We start from the raw sequence: 21,137 nt of genomic DNA, 5'->3' as shown, positions 1-21,137 counted from the left end.
TCTTTATGCGCCCTGGCTATGTAGGTCGTGTAGTCGAATTTAGACAGTCTATTCCAGGCCAAAAGGCATTCCTCCCAGGTGCCCTTCAGTTCTATTTCAGCGTCCGGCGTGATGCCGATTTCAGATTCCAGGTGTGTAATCTTATTCTCCAGATCCTCCAGTTCCGACTTCAGATGCTTGCGGATGCCACCAGCTCTGGATAGGACTTCTCCCCGTGTCACAACCTTCATGGCCTCCCATAGTGTGCTCCAACTTGACACTGAGCCTGTGTTAATGTCTAGGTATTCCTCGAGTTTGGCACCAAGTTCCTCCTTAAATGCATGGTCTGTGAGTGCTGCCGGTGGCATTCTCCATAGCGGGATTGACGGTCTGGGTCCTCTAGGAGCCCATTGCATAATCAGCGGAGAGTGATCGGATATGGTTCTGCCTAGATACATTGTGGAGTCTACTTGTTGAGCCAGCTCACGGTCTATGAACAAATAATCTATCCTCGTATGGACCTTGTGCGGGGCCGAGTAATAAGAATAGCTCCTCTCGGTGCAATGTTGTTCCCTCCAGATGTCCACTAGGTCGAGTTGCTCTATTGTGGTGTTTAGCACGTTAGATGCAGGGCTATTTAAAAGACGGGGGGGGCTCTGATCTGTCCATAGCTCTGTTCCTGATGCAATTGAAGTCACCACCCCATATGAACGCACTCTCTCTGCGAAGAATCATTTTAGCACTGAGCATTTCGAGGTGTGAGGGTATTGCGTGTTGTGGTAAGTATGAGTTCACCAGGTACACTGGCGTGGATTCGATAGTTCCCCATAGTATTAGATATCTGCCCTCTTTGTCGGCTTCATAGTCCAGTAGCTGGAAGCGCACTGTCGGGTTCACCCACGTGAACACTCCTCTAGCAAATTTGGAGTATGGCGCCCCTCTTCCGATCCCACCCCATCCTTCTGATAATTTGGCTGTGGATTCTTCCGTGAGATGGGTCTCTTGAAGCATCACTATCGATACCTTTTTCCTGCGCAGGTAAGAGTGGATCCGATTCCTTCTCGGGTACGTGCCCATACCCCTCACATTCCACGTCATCACCTTAAGTTGGAGTGCCATTGAGTTGGTTTCTTGGTTTCATCTTTCCAGTCGCCCCAGGTTTCACAGGGCGGCCCCTTCTCTGGGTGATGAGGCTCTCCTCCTGGGTTCCGGTGTTTACTCATTCTCGGCTCCCAAGGACCTCCGGTCCCATGCTTCCCCTTTCTTAATATTTCGAGGACTGTGGTGTGAACGAAACGATTAACAAAACTGTAACTGGTGCGCTCAGCAACGACAAGTTCCTGCTGGTGCTCAGGCGCTCTCATACCATCAGGACCCATCCGGGTGTCAGGCACGAGGGAGGTCGGTCAGGCAACTGGCCTTTCCTGAACTGTTCGTGGGGGTAGGGCTCTGTGCCTGGCGTGGGCCGAGCGAGGGCCACATCTATGTAGCTTACTGTTGGGTGATTTTACTTTCTCTTTGGTCATTTGCCTTGCGTCTGAGCTAACTTTATGAGTCAAGGATCCGACCATGCCTCAAGCACAGGGGGTTCTTCAGTTTTCCGTGGGTTGAGGATCCTTATCTGCAGCTAGATTGTTGTCTTCCAGCCACATGTTGGCAGCTGCTGGGGATTCCAGGAAAATCGCCCTCCCCTTGTGGATCACTTTCAGTCTGGAGGGGTATAATAGCATGTACTTCAGGTTCAGTTGCCTGAGCCGGGCTTTAATCGGCAAGAATTAGTTCCTTTCTCGTTGGACCTTCGGGGTGTAATCGGGGTAGATCGTTATCCTGGAGCTCCCACGTTCAATGGGGCCCTCTTCTCTGGAGTGCCGGAGGATGGTCTCTCTATCCTGGAAGTTGAGTACTTTAGCGATTATAGGGCGAGGATGCGAGCCCGGCGGGGGTCTCTTCTGAAGTGATCTATGCGCCCTTTCGATCGAGAATCCTTGCGTTAGTCTTCCAGCACCCATCTCCTGTTGTATCAGGGATTCTATATAGGCTGTCAGATTCGAGCCCTCGCTTCCTTCCGGGACCCCAAGTATTCTGATGTTGGCGCGTCTTGCCCAGCCCTCAGCCTCCTCAGCTCTGGTCTCAAGTGTGAACACCTTTCGTTCCAGGTCCAGCACCTTAGCTTTCAGCTCCGCTGTGTCGTCTGACGTTTCTTTTATGGTTGTTTCGGCAGTGGTCACTCTTTCTGTTAAGTTGCGGGCATCCTGGCGCATGAGTTGTAGCTCGGATTTGAACTCCCCGATTCTGGAGTCTATAAATGTGCGCAGTGATGCAATTGCCTCCAGCACCTGGGCTTGATTCTCGGGGGAGTCCGCCGGTTTTGCTTGCGAAGGTTCGCGGGTGGAAGTGCGTGGCTGCGGAGGAGTTTTCGCTTTAGCAGATACATACGTGTCCATGGTGGTTGTTTTCGTCTTATTCCTGACCGCCATGATGAGGGACGTTCGGAGACGCCACTCGGTTATGTGTGGGTAGATGATAGTGGACGTCGCCTCCTCAGCAATGCTCCCACCGGCCCGGTGATTTTAGTGTGCGGGCTGGGGGAGCTTATGGTTCCGGGGGTGGTCAGCTTGCATCGTGTGGGGACTGTTTTTCGCGGGTCTCCAGGGATCAACAGCGAGGCAGCAGGTGGGGGCCCCTCTGTAAAGGCCGCATCGGCCTGTTGGGATCAGTGTTCAAGTTCTCGGCGGGGCATACAACAGCACGCCGATGGTGCGGCGCTGTGGTCCCCTATGCTAGGGGTGTTCGATTGGTTTATGCCCTCACCCAGTGCTCTCCTCACCTCCACCTTCTTTTGCTGTCGAGGGATCAGCGTGCCCACTCACGGTGTCTCTCCGGTTCTCACGCCTCGGCCGCTACGGATGCCGGAGCCCAGGGCCCAGGCCCAGTCTCCCCGGGCGGGAGCACCCGCTTGTCTCCCCGGTCAGCCACTGCAGCAACAGTAGATCGGACCCGGGCTTCTTTTTTCGGTCGTGGCAGAGGCTTGTGGGTCAGTTTTGCTGCGAAGGCGGTTAGCGTTTTCCTCCGGTGCCGGCTTCAGGAGATGGCCGCCATCTTGGGTCCCGCCAGCAGTGGGGGGGGGGCCTTTGCAGGGGAAAATCCGTGGGTCTGGAGGTCCAAACCTAGGAGAAAACCACAGGATCGTGTCCGGGGCCGGTTCTCCTTCCCTCGGAACCGGTTCTTTCTGTCTCAGGTGTAATTTCAGGCAGGCAAAAGGATCGAGATACGGCGTCTCGGCCGGAGCATGGCGACTCAGCTTCCACTCGCCATGAGCTCCAGGCCAAGCCCCCTGCTTATTTGTTATAATATGATGTTGCTATTTATCTTCTGTATGTTATAAAACTTCAATAAAAACATTATTTAAAAAAAAAAAAAGAAATGATATGTCAGGATATTCAGCCCGTTGGCCTCCCCTCCCCGCGTTTTCTGCATGGGACAAGGCAGCACACTCGAGCTTAGCACAGTCTCTGGCTTCTCTAGCACGAGGGTGCAGTTCAAACATTAGCGTCAGGGTCTTCTTTGCCCAAGTCTCTTTGCCTTTCCAAATCTCTTCTTTCAGAGGGCCTGATACGACAAACAAACTAATTACTTTCCTCTCAGAATTTCAGACGTACTCAATTTCTTAGGTGATTCACTATTCACCTCGGATCCCCCTAAGCCGGGCTCAGAGCCCCTTTAACACAATGCTCATAGGATTTTCATGTATCCAATTTCTTGGTTAATTCACGGTTCACCCCGGATCCCCCTCAGCCAGGCTCAGATCCATTTTAACACAATGTTCAATCAGTTTCCCTCTGCCGGGCTCAGATCAATTTAATTCACTCTAGCACAAACTTGCTTGAACCCAAAACTTTCAATTGATCTCCCTCGTCTGGGCTCGGACCAACTTTATCTACTTTGTCATCAGCTTTCTTGGCAGTATCAACATCGAAGACTTTCGACTGTGCACAGGATTTTACTTGACCCGTTGCAGGACCACTTCGATGCCCAGTTCTTTGCCACTCTTTCATCTTTCTCAACTCTCAGTTCGATACCTTACAGAGACCTTGGAATGAGCATGCATGTGGTGCCGGACCACTCCGTCAAAGGTATTGTGTCCTTCAAAAGTTCAGGCCTTCATTAGCAGGGTAGTTTTACTCAGGCTTCCCTCAGTAGGGCACAAGCCTGTCTTGGTTTCAACAGTTCACTTTAGACACCTTCCATCACAACTCCCCTTTCTCTGGAAGTCTCCCTTCACATATGTCAGAGACTTTCGATAAAGGCTACTTTATCTTTGCCGGACCACTCTGTTGCTTCACAACATTTTATACACTTGATTCTTTCTCTGTTTCCTAGAACTACAAGCTCCACAATACAAGAGTCACTTGTTACGATAATTGCTTTAACTGTCACAAACCGGCTCTCTCCCATTGTACAGGAGAACTCACCAGTTGTCTTGACCTTCCATCTATTAAGCTTTGTCTTTGCCGTAGTTCGAGCCTGCGTTGCCGGCCTTGCTCCTCCCCAACTCTGTTGTTCACCCGGGAGGGAACTGGGCAGCCTTCAGGCACCCGTGGCAGGAGAACACACACAGTTCAATGTAGGGGGAAGAGTTTGGAAGCCTTCACTCTCCACCTCCACCTCTTCTGCCTAGCAGATCTTGCAGAGAGTTTCTGCTCTGCTCCAGATCTGTCCCTCCACCAGTCAACCCTGGGCTGAAAAGGATCTGGGGTTCTGCTCTCTGCTCTGTGGCTCTCATTCACCAGTGCTGGGTCTGGTCCACTGCTTTCTCCCAGTGCTTGCGCTTCAGGAAAGGATCCTCTGCCGGACTCAGACTTGCAGCCTCCCTCCTAGTGTCCCAAGAGAAACTGACCCTTCTTGCTCAGCAGCCTTCCTTTATACAACTTGAAGATGCTAACAGGCTGCAGGTGTTGGGTTAGGGTTGGGTCTGCCTGACCTTGCCTAACTCCATTAGTGGGACAGCCTACTGTCAAGGTGTGATAGTCTGTTTTCTGTTGCCTAAGGGTTTCTTGCTTGGTAATCCTTATATTCTGTCTCTCTCTTCATCATCTCAGTCCTTGGGTATTTCAATAGGGGAATGGGATTATGGGAATTGTGGTGTTCTACAAAAAAAGGATAAAGATGTTGTAGATTTTTGTCAGGAAAAGGGGTTTGAATGTAGGGTTGTTGAAAAGTGAGTTTCAAGGAAAGAGGGGTAAAACTCATGTTGGAATTTAGGGATGGTCTTTGTTTTCCCTGATGGTTTCACCTTTTTCTTACAGAAAAGTACTGAGGTATGATGGGACTCTATTGACAATATCCCATGACAACTGAGGGAATGTCGGGTAGGAGTGTATCGGAACGGGAGGAATACCATGTCTCACCCTAGGTCGTGTCTTCCCATAGTCCCCAATCACCCCCTGCCCAGGTGATCCACCCTCGCTCATCCGCCCCCAAGGTTGGGATCCAAGAGCAACCGCCGTCCCCTGGCCACCTCAAATAAGGATCCCCAGGAATAGCCTGTGAGAAACACATCACCAACCATCGTCCCATTTATCTTCTCGCATTTCTTATGAAGTTATTAGAATCTTTGGTCTCCCCTCTTTTATCTACGTTTCTTGAATCATATCTTTTTTTTTTAACTCCTTTCAGTCAGGCTTCCGGCCTGGACGTGGAACGGAGAGGGTCCTGGTGTCAGTGGTTGCTGATCTTGCCATGCTGGTTGACTAGGGTGGATTGGGAGCCCTTACACTATTCGATCTTTCAGTGGTGTTCAACACCGTTGACCACTCCATCCTGCTGTCCAGCATGGCCTCAGCAGGTCTCTCTGGACCGGTCGTGGCATGGTTTTCATTCTTTCTGACTGATAGTGGTCAACCTCTTCCTCCCTTTGGATCTTCTGTTTGTTCACTTTCTTGTGGTGTCCCTCAAGGCTCCACCTTGTCCCTGCTGTTGTTTAACATCTATATTCAGCCACTGATTAGGCTCATCTGATCCTATGGCTTCCGGTGCTACTCTTATGCTGAAGACACCCAGATCTTGGTGCGTCTTGATATGGACCAGACGGGGTGTCGTCATGGCTATGTGAGTGCATGGAGGCTGTGGGGGATTGGATGAGCCGTAATTGGCTGTAACTTAACGGGGACAAGACAGACATTCCAGTGGTGGGTTCCCCTCCTGATATCACTCTTTGGCCCCCTTCCTTCTGGTCTACGGCTCTGGGTGATATACCCTAGCCTCTGACAGTAGTTAAAAATCTAGGAGTTAATCTTTCTGCCTCACTTTCTATGGAGAACCAGGTGAGTGCAGTGTGTAAATTGGGCACCTTTCTACTGAATGTGTTGGCAAGGTGTTGCCTTTTTTACCTACCCATTTGCGTCCTCTGGCTGTTGCCTCTGTTGTGACCAGTCTGATTGACTACTGTAATTCTCTGTTTTTGGCCCAACCGCTTGGGCTTATATATCGGTTCCTCCACCCCCAATGGATCTCATATCAGTCCTGTGCTTCGAACACTGCATTGGCTTCCAGTGGGCAAGAGGATCGAATTTAAGTTGCTATGTCTAGTCCATAGAGCTTTCTATCATCAAGGAGCTGACTATTTGCAAAATAAGTTTCAGCCTTACATCCCTGGTTGTTCCCTCCGCTCTGAAAATGCATACTTATTTGTGATCCCTAAATTCTGCCTCTATAGGGTGGGCGGCCAAGCCTTTTTGGTTTCCATTGCTAAATTGTGGAACAACCTGCAACCTGCCCATGGCCCTGAGGCACACCGAGAATCATCTTCATTTCCAACGACTTCTCAAAACACGGCTCTTTTATGCTTCCGATTGTCAGCATATGAGTGCTCTGTCTGTTGTGTCTCTTCCTTGCGCCAAGATGGATGTGTGCGTTATAAATTCTGTTAAGATAACATAACATACTCGATTCTCGGGCTGGAAGGCCCTGCCCAGGTGAGTATCCAAGAGGAACCAATGAACTGGAGGGAGGGATTGGGACATTGAAACTTGAGACTGTCTGAAATTCAGGGAGAGGCCCAAGCTGTGCAACAGGCTGCACGTCCTGTACAAATGTGATGATGCCTCGTCTGGAGAGCGAGCTCAGATGAGCCAGTCATCCAGATAGGGAAATACATTAATGACTTCCCTTCCGAAATGAGCCACTACCGCTGTCAGCAGGTTAAAGACCCTTGGTGGCGAAGAAAGTCCAAACAACAGTACCTTGAATGGGTAGTGGAAGAGCCCCATTTTGAATCTCAGGTACTTCCTGTGCTTCTTATGGATAGGCTCATGGAAGTAGGCACATGTTTGATCCAAGGAGAGCAGTCAATCCTACAGGTGGAGGGCTTACATGACCATCTTCAACTTGTCTTTGCGATAGTACAGGTTCAAGAGCCGTACCTACAAGATAGGGCGCGAGCCTCTAACCTTCTTCGGCACTGAAAAATAATTACTAGCCCTTGCCTCCTTCTGAGCGGCGTACCAAATCTATCACCCCCTTCGCAAAAGCTGACTAATGTCCTCCACTAGGAGAGGTCCGGAGACTAGCACTGGTTGTCCGGTGAATGGGCTGTAGTGTGTTGAGCAAAAGGGAGACAGTATCCCTGGTGGATGACCTGTAAAGAGGTAAGAACCCATTCCTTTCCGAACCAGGATTCTGCCTCCCAACGTGGGAAAGGTGGTGGAAGTTCAATTCACAAAGGCTTCACACGAGAGCAGCTGAGTGCATGGCAGAGGCTTCTTACCCTTAGGGCGTACGACGGAAAGGGAAGGGACAAAAACTTCAGCTTCTGCCAAATGGGGTTGCAGGCTGTTGTTGCTGGACTGCTTGGCCCAGAGACTTTGCATTCGCCTTAGAAGCTTGGAACTTCTAGAGGGACCCATTGGACTTTGTCCTGAACAGGTTGATGCCATTAAATTGCCTGGCTAGGAGTTTTGCTTCAACATGCAGGGTGAAGTATGCATGTTCAAGCAAAACTCCTAGACTATCCCCACCATGACTCAGCCATGATCATCTCTGTAACACTGTTACCGTGGCCATAGTCCTAGCCGCACAGTCAGCAGTATCCAAGCAAGATTGGATGATCTGGCGAGAAGCCTCCTTTGCCATCCTTCACTAGGGCTTCAAAACCATCTCTCATGTTCCTGCCAAGGATATGTTCATCCACCTCTGAAATAATAGACCAAAGGCCAAAATAAAATCTGGCCAGGCGCATGAGGCATTGATGGATCTCAGGCCTAGGCTGCCCAAACCAAAGACCTTTCTTCCCCGGGCATCTAGTCTCTTGCTCTCCTGATCTGGAGGTAAAGATGTAAAACACTTGGTCTTCAGGTTGGCCGTGGTTTCCTGGACAACTAAGCCCTCTGGGAACGCATGAGCAGACAGGAATTGCGAGTCAGAAGGGGATGTCCTGTGCTTCTTGGCTAGGTCCAAGTCCACCATAGGGGCAGAGGCCGGCTTAGACAACAATTCTAAGATAGGCCTCTCTACTGCCTGATAAAAGACAGTAGGTCCTCTCCCTGTGGACCTTCATGCAGTATGTCTGTAAGCTCATACTGCAGCTTGGGTCTAGAAGGGGCTTATAACCCTATGTTATCCACCACCTTTGCTATCAGGCACTAAAAAGCCTCTAGAGGCTTTACCAGGTTAGGAGCAGGGAGCATGTGCGATTCTGGTGAGGTGTCAAGTCCACATGCATCTTGTAGATCTGTAGCAAGAACCACAAAACCACCACTGTACCCAATTAATTCTGCTCAGAAGTCTATAACTTCACTGGGGTGTAGGGGTTCCAATCTAAAAGCAAAGGAATCCCTCTCCATGAATGTCTTCCATGTGAGACATAAATACACCCCTAGGGAGTGGACCATACTCCAGAGGAACCTCTGTGTTGCCTGAGCCAATGAGGAAATGGTCTGAAAGACAGACGTCAGCACAGATAGCGGTGTGGCCCACAGACGGAACTTTATCAATTTTGCCATGGCGTTCGGTTGCAGTGTTCTGTGGAGTCTCTGCCAGCTCGTTAGAGCAAATTAAATCAGATGGCACCGACAGGACTGAGGCTGAAGCCGCTGGCACTGGTGCAGAAGTTGTCAGCTCCAGGGCCGAAGGTGCCAGCACCTTGGCAAAAGCGTCAAGCATTTTTAGCTGAAAGGCGTCCAATACCTCTGGGGTGGAGGATTGGGTGGGGAAAGTTATGTGAGGTGCCTGATCCTCTGAGGAGTTCCTAGATCGGTAGCTCCTTTTCCTCGATGTGGAAGAATCACGTTTTGAAGACCGCTGCGGGAATGAGAACTGAGGTGACAGGCGCAGTACCTCAAAATATACTGGCCCGACATATCTGGCACAGGATGTGTAGAGACATTGGGCAGAGCCAAAGTGGAGCCATGCTGTGCCTCTAACAGCAGAAAAGGTTTCCGAAGAGCGGCTGCGCTGCTAGGCAGATGTCAAAAATAAGGAATCCTTGGAGGGAGGAATATATATAAAAAGCAAAAAACGAAATGCAAAATAGCAGTTCACAGAGGCACTCCTCCATCTTTCACTCCAAAAAGTAAACCACACTTCCGTGCTTTCTCCATTTTAAAACGTCCTTTATTCTTTTGATGTGTGGACAGCCGAGAGCACACCCCTGAATAAAAAAAATCACAATAACGCGTTCACCCCAAACTGGGCTTTGTCAGATTGTAATTGACACCATGTTTGCAGTTCTTTATATCTCATTTCCTGTTTGGATCTTTCCTGTATGGAAACAACTACACCTGCACTTCTTACTTTATTGCTCGCCTTTTAATGGCGGCCATATTGGATGACTTGTTATACAGTACATTCATACCATAAAGTGTCAAGTGCTAAAGGTGAGAAGGGGGAGGGGGTTTTGTGCAAAACTTGCTTTTGCATAAAGTGCTTAATATTCTTAGCAACAAGTGCGGATTTAAAGCATTTGCCTGAGATTTGGATTTTGTGCATTATAGGATAAAGTGTCTAGTGCTTGAGAATGCAACATTGCATAGACTGATATATTTATAAATCAATGAACATCAAGTGATCTTATACTTTAAAGCCAGTGTTGACACCTTTGTTTTCAGATATGCAAGGCTTATTTTGGATAAAATGTTCGATATTTCTACTGCCATGAGCAAATCTATTGGGTTTACCTAACATTCCTATTCAGTGCTTAATGCAATGAAAGATATATCATTGGATAATCAAATGCAAATGCATTGTCCTATGTCTTACAATTTGCCTACGACTTGATATTAATGATACTATGTGCAAATAAGCTGTATTTACCTGAGATTCAAATCTAGTGCATTGCACAATAAAGTGCCTATTGCATTAAAATACAAAATTAAATAAACATATAGATTATCTTATGCCTTGCTATTTGTCAGTTGGTTGTGTCTTACACCAATACTTTCAATCTAGCCAGGTATAATGTAATTTCCAATTGCATGTAATTATTTGTCTATTAGCCGGACCAGTGTCCCGACATGCAATAATAAATCCTAATGTCATGAAATGTGAAGCATATGCTTCTCTTTGCTTAACCCCTGCTCTGGACTTGTTCTTTTGTGTTTTAATGAGTTGCAAAGTGTCAATAAAAACATATTAAACAGATGTGCTAAAACCTGGATATCTAAATTTGCAAAAGTGAACATATAAAAAAACAGTGTCAAACATATTTAAAGTCGCACATAAAAAAACCACACATAAAAAAGCTTATTTAGTGGGTCTGCTAAATTCTATACATTATTTGCTACTTTTGAAACTTTTGAAATGCCCCAGCTATTCAGTTTTTGTCTCTTTTTTTAGCGTATGACATTGGTTTGTATCTCCATTTCAAATCCCAAACTGTTGATTGTTCAATCTGAAACACTATGATAAACATTTTACTCTCCTATAAATGTGTACAGTTCTTCATCTTTATTAAGTCCACCTGGGGATTTGGTGTTGTAGTCGATTATATATCGACTTTACAACTGTCATAATCTTTGTTCCCTGTTTCCCCCCTCGTAAGTGTGTCTGTACATGATCTATACCGAAGAACTTGAGAGACTGAATATCTCCTCCATGAACATCTGAAAAATGTTTCGCTAGAGGATAGGTTGGATCTGAGTTTTTAATTGCTCTAAGATGCTGCAAGATTCTGACCTTGACTTCCAACGTCATACTTCCTATGTACCAGAGATTACAACTACAACTTATTACATATACTACAAACTTTGTAATTTTCACTTCTCGCCCTATTTCTGGGTGAATGTATTGTTTCGTATTGTGCCCAAATTTGCAATCTTTGCATTTTGTACACCTCTGGAACCCCGTTGGTTTATCTGGTAACCAGTTTGTTTTTTATTTTGTCTGAAACATACTTGGAGACACTTTAGATTGTAAGGATTTGGCTCCCCTGAAAGTCACACTTGGATTTGTGTTAATCACTGATTGAATATCTTGATCTTTTCTCAGGATGTGCCAATGTTTGGCCAATGTTCTTTTAATCTCCTTGGCGACATTGTCAAAGGTGGTAATAAATCTGATTATTTCTTTTTTGTTTCTTTGGTCTTCCTTTGTTTCTGCATTTGTTATTTTGGACAGAATTTCTTGTCTTGTTTGTCTGTTGCATTCATTGTAGGCTTTATTAATCACAGATCTCTTGTAACCTCACGTTTGGAATGTGATGGCTGTCATTTTGGCATGTTGAATAAAAGTTGAGGTTTCACTACAATTTCTTTTCATACGGAGACATTCTCCATATGGAATGCTGTTTTTCAAATTGGTGGGATGGGCACTTTTTGCATGCAGAACTGTATTAGTACTTGTTGGTTTTCTGTATCCCTCGGTTGTTATTCTGTTGTTTATCATTTTCACTTTGATATCCAGGAAGATTACTTCCATCTTACAGTGGTTCCTGTGAATTTTAAACTTTCACTTCGCTTATTGATGATTTGAAAGAAGTCTTTCCGCTCTGCTTTGGAGCCTTCCCACAGGATAAATAAATCGTCAATATATCAATGCCACAAGATTACTTTGTTGGTATATCTTTCAATTGTCTCTTCAGCAAATAACTTTTCTTCCCCTGCCCCATAAGTTCGCAAAGGTGGGGGCTACTGCTGTGCCTATTGCTGTGCCACATGTTTGTGTATAGCATTGACCATCAAACAAAGGTATTGTGGGTTAAACAAAATTTCAGCATTTCCAGTAACATTAAGGAATGTTCTCTGTAGCTTAATGATCTTGTTGATAGGAATCTTTTTATTGTTTCCATCCCTTCTTCATGCTCGATACACATGTACAACGAGACTACATCTAATGTAATCAAAAGATAGTTTGGTTTCCAAGCTATTTGGTCTATCTGCGTCAAAAAATCAGTTGTATCTCGTGTGTATGATGGCAAAGTTTCTACAAATGGAAACAAAAATCTGTCCAAATATTTTCAAGTGTTTTCTAGGAGAGAGTCGATAGGTGCAACAATCGGCCTAACGGGAGGTCTAGTTGCAGATTTATGTAATATGAGAATAAAGTGGATAATAGGTGTTATTGGAAAATCCTTCGTTAGATATTTTTCGTCATTCCAGAGATCAGATCTGCCTCAAACCAATTGTTGAGTTTTTTGTCATATTCAATTTTATAGTCCTTGTATGGGTCCTTTGAGAGCTTCTGATAGATCTCATTCTTTTTAAATTGACGTAGAGCTTATCTTATGTAGTCTTCTGAATTCAAGACTACTACATTGCCTCCTTTATCCGCAGTCCTTATTACTATTGAATCATCCATTTGTAGGTTTTTTTTATCGCTTGTTGTTCTTCTTTGGTCACATTGTGATTCATTCTGCTTGGATGTGATATATATATATATATATGTTAAACAGTCTGCAGATCACAGCACTCCTGAGGCTTGCTCTCCAAAACGGACACAGCTTTTAAAGTGTGTAGCAATTACATGCCACTGGCAGTTAGCAAAGGCTCCAACAAACTTGCTGAATTACTCCTTTAAGGTTTATTGCTTCAAAAACATTTAAATGCACTCTCTCTTTATATATATAACAAATATTACATACCTGTAATCGTCTTTCTGATGCTTGTATCTGCTTAGATTCACATGCTTTGCATAGGCCGACATCTAGTGGTAGGCACAGAGTAATGCATGACTTATTTTCAAAATTTGAAAAGGGACATCGACAGGGCATGTTTGTAATACTATCCCTAGTGTAACGTGTTCAGTACCCATTGTACTTCATGCGTCGAGGACCTCAGATTGTTTTGTTTTTTGACATGATGGAGCATGTAGTGGATGTGTGAGTACAGGAAGGTCAAGAAAGGTATACATTGTCTATGTACCTTCTACTACAAGAGGGAAGGAAGGGTGGGCAAATGTGAATCTAAACAAATAAAAGCATCAGAAAGACGATTACAGATATATAATATTTGTCTTCTGAGGCTTGTGGATCTGCTTAGAATCACATGCTTTGCAAAGACTAGCCAGCAGTAGTTGTAGAAGGAGGTGGGTTTTTAGAGGATACAGAGGCAAAAAGATGCCTTTACACCAACCTGACCCACTTGAGCATCTGCTCTTGTATGAGCATCCACACAGTAATGGTGTGTGAAAGTGTGAATGGAACTCCATGTAGCAGCTTTAAAATTTCTTCTAACTGTACATTTGCAATGAAGGCTAGAGTAGCCCCAGTAACTCTTGTAAAGTGTGATTTAGGTATACATGGTAATGTTTTCTTTGAAAAAGAATAGCAGTGTTGGATGCAATTTACAATCCATCTGGAAATTGCAGATTAGAGACAGGATCCCCTTCTCTACCAGCAGCTAAGGAGACAAAGAATGCATACTTCCGAACTGGTTTTGTCTTGTTTAAGTACTATATTACAGCTTCCTTAAATCAAGTGTATAGAGGCTTCTTTCTGCTGAGTTTTGAGGGTTTTGAAAGAACGCAGGAAGTTCTATAGACTGATTAAGATGAAATTTAGGAATATATTGCAGAGAAAAAGTGTTTTTAACTCTACCCTGCCTTTATGGATGGTTACAAATGAGGCCTGGATAGAAAGTCCTTGCAGTTCACTGACTCTTCTTATTGAGGTAATGGCTACTAGAAAAGCAGTCTTGCAGGTGAGGTATTTAAGACTAGCTCTATGCTAGTTTTGTAAGAATTACATTTAAGTCCCTCCCTAGGGGTGAATTTGAAATTGGTGGGTGAAGTCTTTTGACCCCTTCCATGAAGGCTTTGAACATAGGAATTCTCCACCAAGAAATCTTGTTCTGTGATGTGTTGTATGCTGAGAGTGCTGTCAACTGTATTTTAAGAGAATTAAAGACTAACCCTGATTCTAATAAAAACAACAGAGTGTATGATATTGGAAGGTGAACAGTTTAATAGGGTTGACTGCACCACAAGACAAAGTGTTTCCACTTGTCGAAATAACAGTGTCTTGTGTTAGGTTTTCGAGCCTTCTTTAAGATATCCATGCATCATATAGGTATGTCCAAACTCTACGATCTCAGGAACCAAGCTTCTAAATTCAGTATTTGAGGACATGGATGCAGTGTTGTACCCTTATGCTGGGATAGCATGTTGTAAGGGCAAAGTGTCAATTTGAGTAGGTTTAGAATCAGGTTTGGTGTGCCCCCATTGGTGCAATTAGGATCATTGTAAGATGTTCCTGGTGCATTTTGTGGATTATTTTGTTGAGAAGTGGTGTTGGGGGAAAAGCGTACACAAATCTCCCTGACCAACACATCCACAGTGCGTTCCCCCTTGGCACCTGTCTAGGGAAATCTGCTGGCGTAATCTAGGTATTGTGCATTCTCTTGTGTTGCAAATAAATCTATGTCTGGTTGCCCACATTCTCTGAAGGTTTTGTGTAAAATGTCTTCAAGTATTTATCACTTGTGTTCTTTGGGAAGCTGTAAGGTTCTGCTCAATCTGTCTGCTAGACAGTTGCGTTTCAGTGGAATATGTTGTGACAGGAGAAATATGTTGTGACTGAGACCAGTTCCTTCTGTGCTAACTTGGACAAACCTTGAGAGTGTGTCCAGCGTTGTTTGTTCATGTAAAACATATCGGTAGTACTGTCTGTAAGGACTAGAACTGTTTTCCCTGATAACTGCTGTTGAAATGCTTGAAGGGCTTTGAAGACCACCAGTAACTCTAGAAGGCTGATGTGCTTCTTTGACATTGATTGTGTCCACATGCCATACGCAGTTTGTTGAAGACAATGTGCACCGCACCCTGAAAGTGATGCGTCTGTTTTGAAAGTGACTTGTACTGCAGGGTTGTGAAAGGGTTTCCCCTTCAACAGGTTTTCTTTTGACCACCACTACAGTGCTTGCACTAGAGATTGCGAAAACGACCAGTAGATCGTCCCATTGACCGCTTGCATCAGACCACTGTTTCGGTAGCCACTCTTGCATTGGACGCATGCAGACCTTGTGGGGGTACTAGAAAGATGCATAAAGCCATCATTCCGAGAAGGCGCATCGCCTTTCGCAGGGTTATCTGACAACCAGCGACATAATGAGGAATCAGAAGCATGTTTTGGACTCTTTCGTCGGAGGGAAAGAGTAAGGCATCTTGTGTCTGAATAAAAAGTTACGCTGTCCTTTCATCGAAACCGGTTTTTACAACAGGTGTTTTTCCGTTTAATTTTTGCTGAAAAAAACGTTTTGCTTTTCTTGGAGGGTGGGGAGGGGGAAAGGGTGGGAAAGAGCATATAAAGGGTTGTGGGGGGGTGTCAGAAGTAAAAAAGAATAGGTAAATGACAGGGCGATTGGGGAGGCAACCTCCCAAAAATAATTTAAAAAACATTTCAGAAACTTTTTCTGCAAAAATTCCACAGAAAAACACCCGTCGTAAAAACTGGTGTCGATGAAATGACATAGAACCAAATAAAAGCACCCAGGAACTGTTTTACTTGGCTGGGGACGTGACTAATTTTTCTCGTTGATCAAGAAACCCAAATGAAACAAGAGGTTGATTGTGGCCTGAGAGGGCAGCTGAAAAATGTGAGGTCTGTCTCCCGTTATGAGCCAGTCTTCTAGATAAGGGTACACTGGTATAGGTTGCCTGCGTAGGTGTGCTACCACTACTGCCAGAACCTTAGTAAAAACGCTTGGCATTGACCCTATGCCCCTATTTGGAAGCGCAAGTACTTTCAGTGTACTGGCAATATTGAAATATGAAGGTATGCATCTTTCATATGAAATGTTGCCATGTAATCTCCCTGTTATAAGAGACGCATTACTTCTTGAAGGGTTGTCATGCAAAATGTTTGTGGTTTGACATGAGTGTTGGCTGAATGCAGGTCTAGCACAGGGCGCATAGATAGGTCCCTTTTTGAAACAAGAAAATACACTGAATAAATATCCTTGTTTACCTCATGAAGAGGAACCAGCTCTATTGCTCCTTTTTGTAGGAGAAACTGGATCTCTGCTTGGAGAAAATGCTGGTGCACCAGCACAATTTTTCTGTATTTTGGTGGATGGTAGTTATTTTCTCTATTAACTCAATGGAGTAACCGTTGGACACAGTTGACAGCACACACTGGTCTGTAGTGATCCCCTCCAATGCGTAGGTGAACTGAGAAATGTAACCCCGTAATGGGTAGACATGGGAAGGAACTTGAATGGGTGTGCCATTGTTTAGGGGCTGCGGAGCATCTAGCGGCTGCACCCCTACAACGACCTCTTCCTCACTTATAGCCTCTTTAAAAGCTGGATTGGCCTAATGTTTTAAGGGTGTCATGCTCTTTTTTTGCATTTTCAAAAGCATTGGCCACTGATTTTCTGAATAATACATTTGGCTCTATTGGCATGTTAAGTAAAGTAGCCTGAGTCTCGAGTTTAAGGCCCGACTGATGATGCCAAGCATGCAGTTTAAGAGTGTGCCTTGTGCTACGATTCTGCCTACTGAATCAGCAGGAACTAGACCATTCTTAATACTGCTGTAAGCAACCTGTCTGACATCAGACATAGACTTTAGAACTTGAGAACGCAAGGGTTCTGGAACAGAATCTAGCTTACTCTGGACAATATCGCATTGCACTTTGTTTTAGCTGGCTAAAAGGGTAGTATTATTAGCAATACGCACTTGATATGCCACTGAGGTAGCCACTTTCTTACCTAAAGCAAAGAGTTTCTTGCTTTCTCTTTCAGGTGGTGCCCGGCTGATGCTAGAGGAGTTCCCACGCTCTTATGTGTGGTTGTTACCACGAGGGAATTAGTCTTGAGTTGTCCCCTTATATACAAGGGCTCAGTGGGAGCAGGTTTGAAAGTGTTGAAGGAGTATTTTCCATATTCTTCTGGACGGGTAGCTTGACACAGAGTGCAAAGGCAGTATGTGAATATAGGCATTCTCTAGGAGAAAAGGATATATAAGAAATCCTCCACTCTCCCTACTGTACAAGCCGTAGCCTGGTGTAGGCTGAAGCCAGCGAGTCATTGTAGGTCAAAGACAGTCGCCAAAGTGCTTCGAATTTGTTGTAATGTCGCTGAACACCGCTTGTAGCATCGAAAGATGGTATGGAAGCAGTTGGCGAATAAAAGTAAGTTCTTAATAACTATATAAAGGATAGAAGCCAAGAACTCTGCATAGAGCGACCGTCCACAATGGTGGAAAAAACCCAATCTGAGGACCTCGACGCGTGAAGGACCATGGGTAGAGTACACATCCCACTAGTGATGGTATTAAAAACATGCTCTGTTGACGTCCCTTTTTTTGAGTTTCGAAAACAAGTCATGCAATACTCCACAATTACCACAGGATGTGGGACTATGCAAGGCATGTGATTGTAAGAAGATTACAAGCCTCAGAATATATATGTATGGTTTAAGTTACTTACCTGTAACTATTGTTTTCCAGCATGGGTCTGGCATGTATTGAAATGCTCATGAATATTCCCCGTCATGCTGGGAATCCTCGGTAAAAGAAAAACAGTTTCACTTTCACTTCAAAACTGCATTTCTCATCTGAACCAATCACTGTCCTCTGGGTCATACTGCCCCCATACAATGACAGTCCTCTCCCTTAGCACCACCTCTGGTGGCCATCTTCAGATTTTGTAAGTACGTAAAGTGGCAGTATGAACCAAGAATAGCCACAGAGGGGAAGGCGGGAGGGTTTGCATGTGAATCCATGCCAGACCCATCTGGAGAACAATAGTTACAGGTAAGTAATTTAAACCTTCTCCAGCATTGGGTCTGGCATGGATTCACATGCTCATGAATAACGATTACACAGCAGTACATATACACAATACATATACACAACCACAGGAGGTGGCAAGGGTCAACAGAAGCAATAAACACTCACTCACAGCCGGAGACCCACCTGGAGATGGAAGCCTTCGACAAGGTCTTTCCTTTATTTACAGGTCCAAAGTTGACGAACAACTGAGAAGTCTTCTGAAAATTCTTTGTTCGTGCCACAAAGAACTTCAACGCACAAGCAACGGCCAGAGAATGCAAGGCCCTTTCCGCTGTCGACGACAGATTCTGAAAGAAGACAGGTAACACTAAAGGTTTGTTGAGGGGGAATTCCAACAGTACCTTTGGCATAAGGGTGGGGTGTGTACGCAGTACCACCTTTGAAGCGTTGAAAGACAAGTAAGGTTGCTTGAAAGACAGGGCCTGAATCTCCCCAACCCGCCTGGCCAAGGTGATAGCCAAGAGGAAAGCCGTCTTCCACGAGAGAAACTTGAGCAGGGTATGATGCATAAGTTTGAAGGGCGCTCCCATGAGCTTAGTTAGCACAACATTGAGCTTCCAAGCCGGGGCAGGGACCTTCACCAATGGGAAAGTCCTGAAGAGTCCCTTGAGGAACTCCTTGAGTAGCCTGTGAGACCACAGCGAAAGTCTGCCTGTGTACCTGGATATGGCGGCGAGATGCACCTTGATAGAGGTGTGAGCCAGTTCTGCTTTGGCCAAGGAAAGCAAGTATGGTAGAAGTTGCGGAGCCATAACACTCAAAGGGGTAATCTTCTGAGTCCGGCACCACACAGAGAATTGTTTCCATTTAAGACTGTAGCACTTCAACGTTGAAGAGGCTCTGGCCGTGGCCAGGATGTCCTGAGATTGCGCGGGTAAAGCATAACCTGCAAACTCTAGGGCTGCAGGGGCCAGGCCCTCAGATCCAGACACTTCCGGTCATGAAGCAGAATCGCTCCCCCTTGTCTGGCGAGAAGGTCCGGGGACAGCGGCATATGGATGGACGGGCCACTGACAGAAGTAGTAAGTCTGGGTAACAGATTTGCCTCGGCCAAGCTGGAGCGACGAGTAGTATCCTGTAGTGGTATTGTCTGAATGTGTTGATCACACGTAAGGGGCGTGGAAACAGTGTGAAGTCGTACAGGAGCCGTCCTTCCCAAGGGAATGAGAATGCGTCCCCCAAGCTCTTCAGCTGAGGGAACCTGCTGGTGAACCTTTGGCACTTGGTGTTCGCCGCCGTCGTGTAGAGATCGATCTGGGGCTGGCCCCATTTGCCGAACACAAAATCCACCGGGTCAAATTCCCACTCACGGTGAGAATGCAGTTCCCTGCTGAGCGCCAGTGAGCGGGTCCCCCCTTGTTTCCGGATGTATAACATGGTGGTGGTGTTGTCTGTGAAGATCCTCACCACCTTGCCCTTCAACGAGGGGAGAAAAGACTTGAGGGCCCAGGATATGTCCCAAAGTACCAGGACGTTGATGTGGAGGTCGTTCTCCTCCGGCTGCCAGAGGCCTCTGGCGTGCAACTGTCCGGTGTGGGCTCCCCATCCCACTAGAGAAGCGTCCATGGGGACCCTCTCCTGGCAAGGAGGAACCTGAAACGGAGCTCCCTGGACAAGATGTGGCCAAACGCCCGCCCCTGTATCGCCCAACGGAACTCCTCGTTGAGCGAGATCTTGTCCGCAAAGTTACCCAACAGCTGCATCCACCTCGCATCCAGGAACTCCCAGAGAGGTCTCATGTGAAGTCTGCACAGGTGAACGAGGCAGATGCAGGAGGACATCATGCGCAGCAGTGACTTGATGGACCGAACCGTCGCCGTCTGCACCAACGACAAACGCGGTACTTTGCCTTGTATGGCTCTCACCCTCTCCTCCAAGGGCGACTCCAAACACGTCACAGTCTTGAGTCAGGCACCTAGAAACAGCAAGTCTTCAGATGGCGTCAGGCAAGACTTTGGATAGTTTATGGAGAACCCCAACTCCGTCAGCAGACGTACGGTCGTTGATTTGTATTCGCCTGCCAGAGCGTGTAAGCGGGAACGCACCAGCCAGTCATCCAGATAGGGGTAGACGAAGATGTGCCGCCACCGGAACCAGGCACTTTGTAAAAACCCTCGAGCCGATTTCAGGCTGAAAGGCAGAGCCTTGATCTGGTAATGCTGACCTTGATCTACGAATCGTAGGAACTTGCAGTGTTTATTGTGAATGGGGATGCGGAAGTAGGCGTCATTCAGATCCAATGTTGACAGAAAATCTCCTTGCTCCAGCTGGCCGAGCATGTGTTGCAATGTGACCATCCAGAACTTTTGAGACTTCAAGTACTTGTTGAGACGACGAAGATCTAGGATCGTCCTCCAGCCCCCCGTTTTCTTTCGAAACAGAAAGTAATATGGAGTATACTCCAGAGACGGGCTCTATTGCCCTCTTCTGTAACGTGGCCCGCACCTCCTGCAGAAGCTGTGGTTTGTGTTGTTCTTGTCGCTGAATCAGCGGAATATGTGGACACCTGCGTTGGAACTCCAGGGTATGCCTCTGTCCTCCGAGAGCGTTCAGCACCCATCTGTCCATGGTAATCTATTCCCATGTGCTGACGAACTTCGCCAGCTGGCCTCCCACCAGGGTGTATAAGTGGGTGCCTGAGGCCAGGGCAGATTTAGGACTGTTTGGGGGCCTTAGCTTTGCCCAACGGGCTGCACCGCCGCTGTCCTGCGCTCCCTTGAGAGTGACCCCTGTACGCTTCTTGAGTGGAGGAGCGTGAAGGTTGTCGTTACAGTGTATTATAACCCTTGGAGGATCTTAATGCTTTTCCTCTGAAAGAGCGAAAGGACGATGCCCGTTGCTGCTGCACAGTTTCCCAGAGTGTGCGGTCTCCGTGTTGGTTTTTAAGACTCATCTACTGCCTTTCCGGAGAGGATCTCCCCGTCGAACGGCATATC

General features: G+C 46.2%; 1 protein-coding gene across 3 annotated transcripts in view; it reads right to left on the bottom strand.

The window, feature by feature from the left end:
- Window positions 1-21,137, bottom strand: part of NBEAL1 (neurobeachin like 1) — a 2,018,929-nt gene that overhangs the window by 315,281 nt on the left and 1,682,511 nt on the right. The window lies entirely within an intron of this gene.

The sequence above is a fragment of the Ambystoma mexicanum genome, chromosome 9 (genome assembly GCF_040938575.1).
Source record: "Ambystoma mexicanum isolate Mex_15411 chromosome 9, UKY_AmexF1_1, whole genome shotgun sequence".
Lineage (NCBI taxonomy): Eukaryota > Metazoa > Chordata > Amphibia > Caudata > Ambystomatidae > Ambystoma > Ambystoma mexicanum.
The sequence above is the reverse complement of the archived record's forward strand: the minus strand, read 5'-3'. Positions and strand labels throughout refer to the sequence as shown.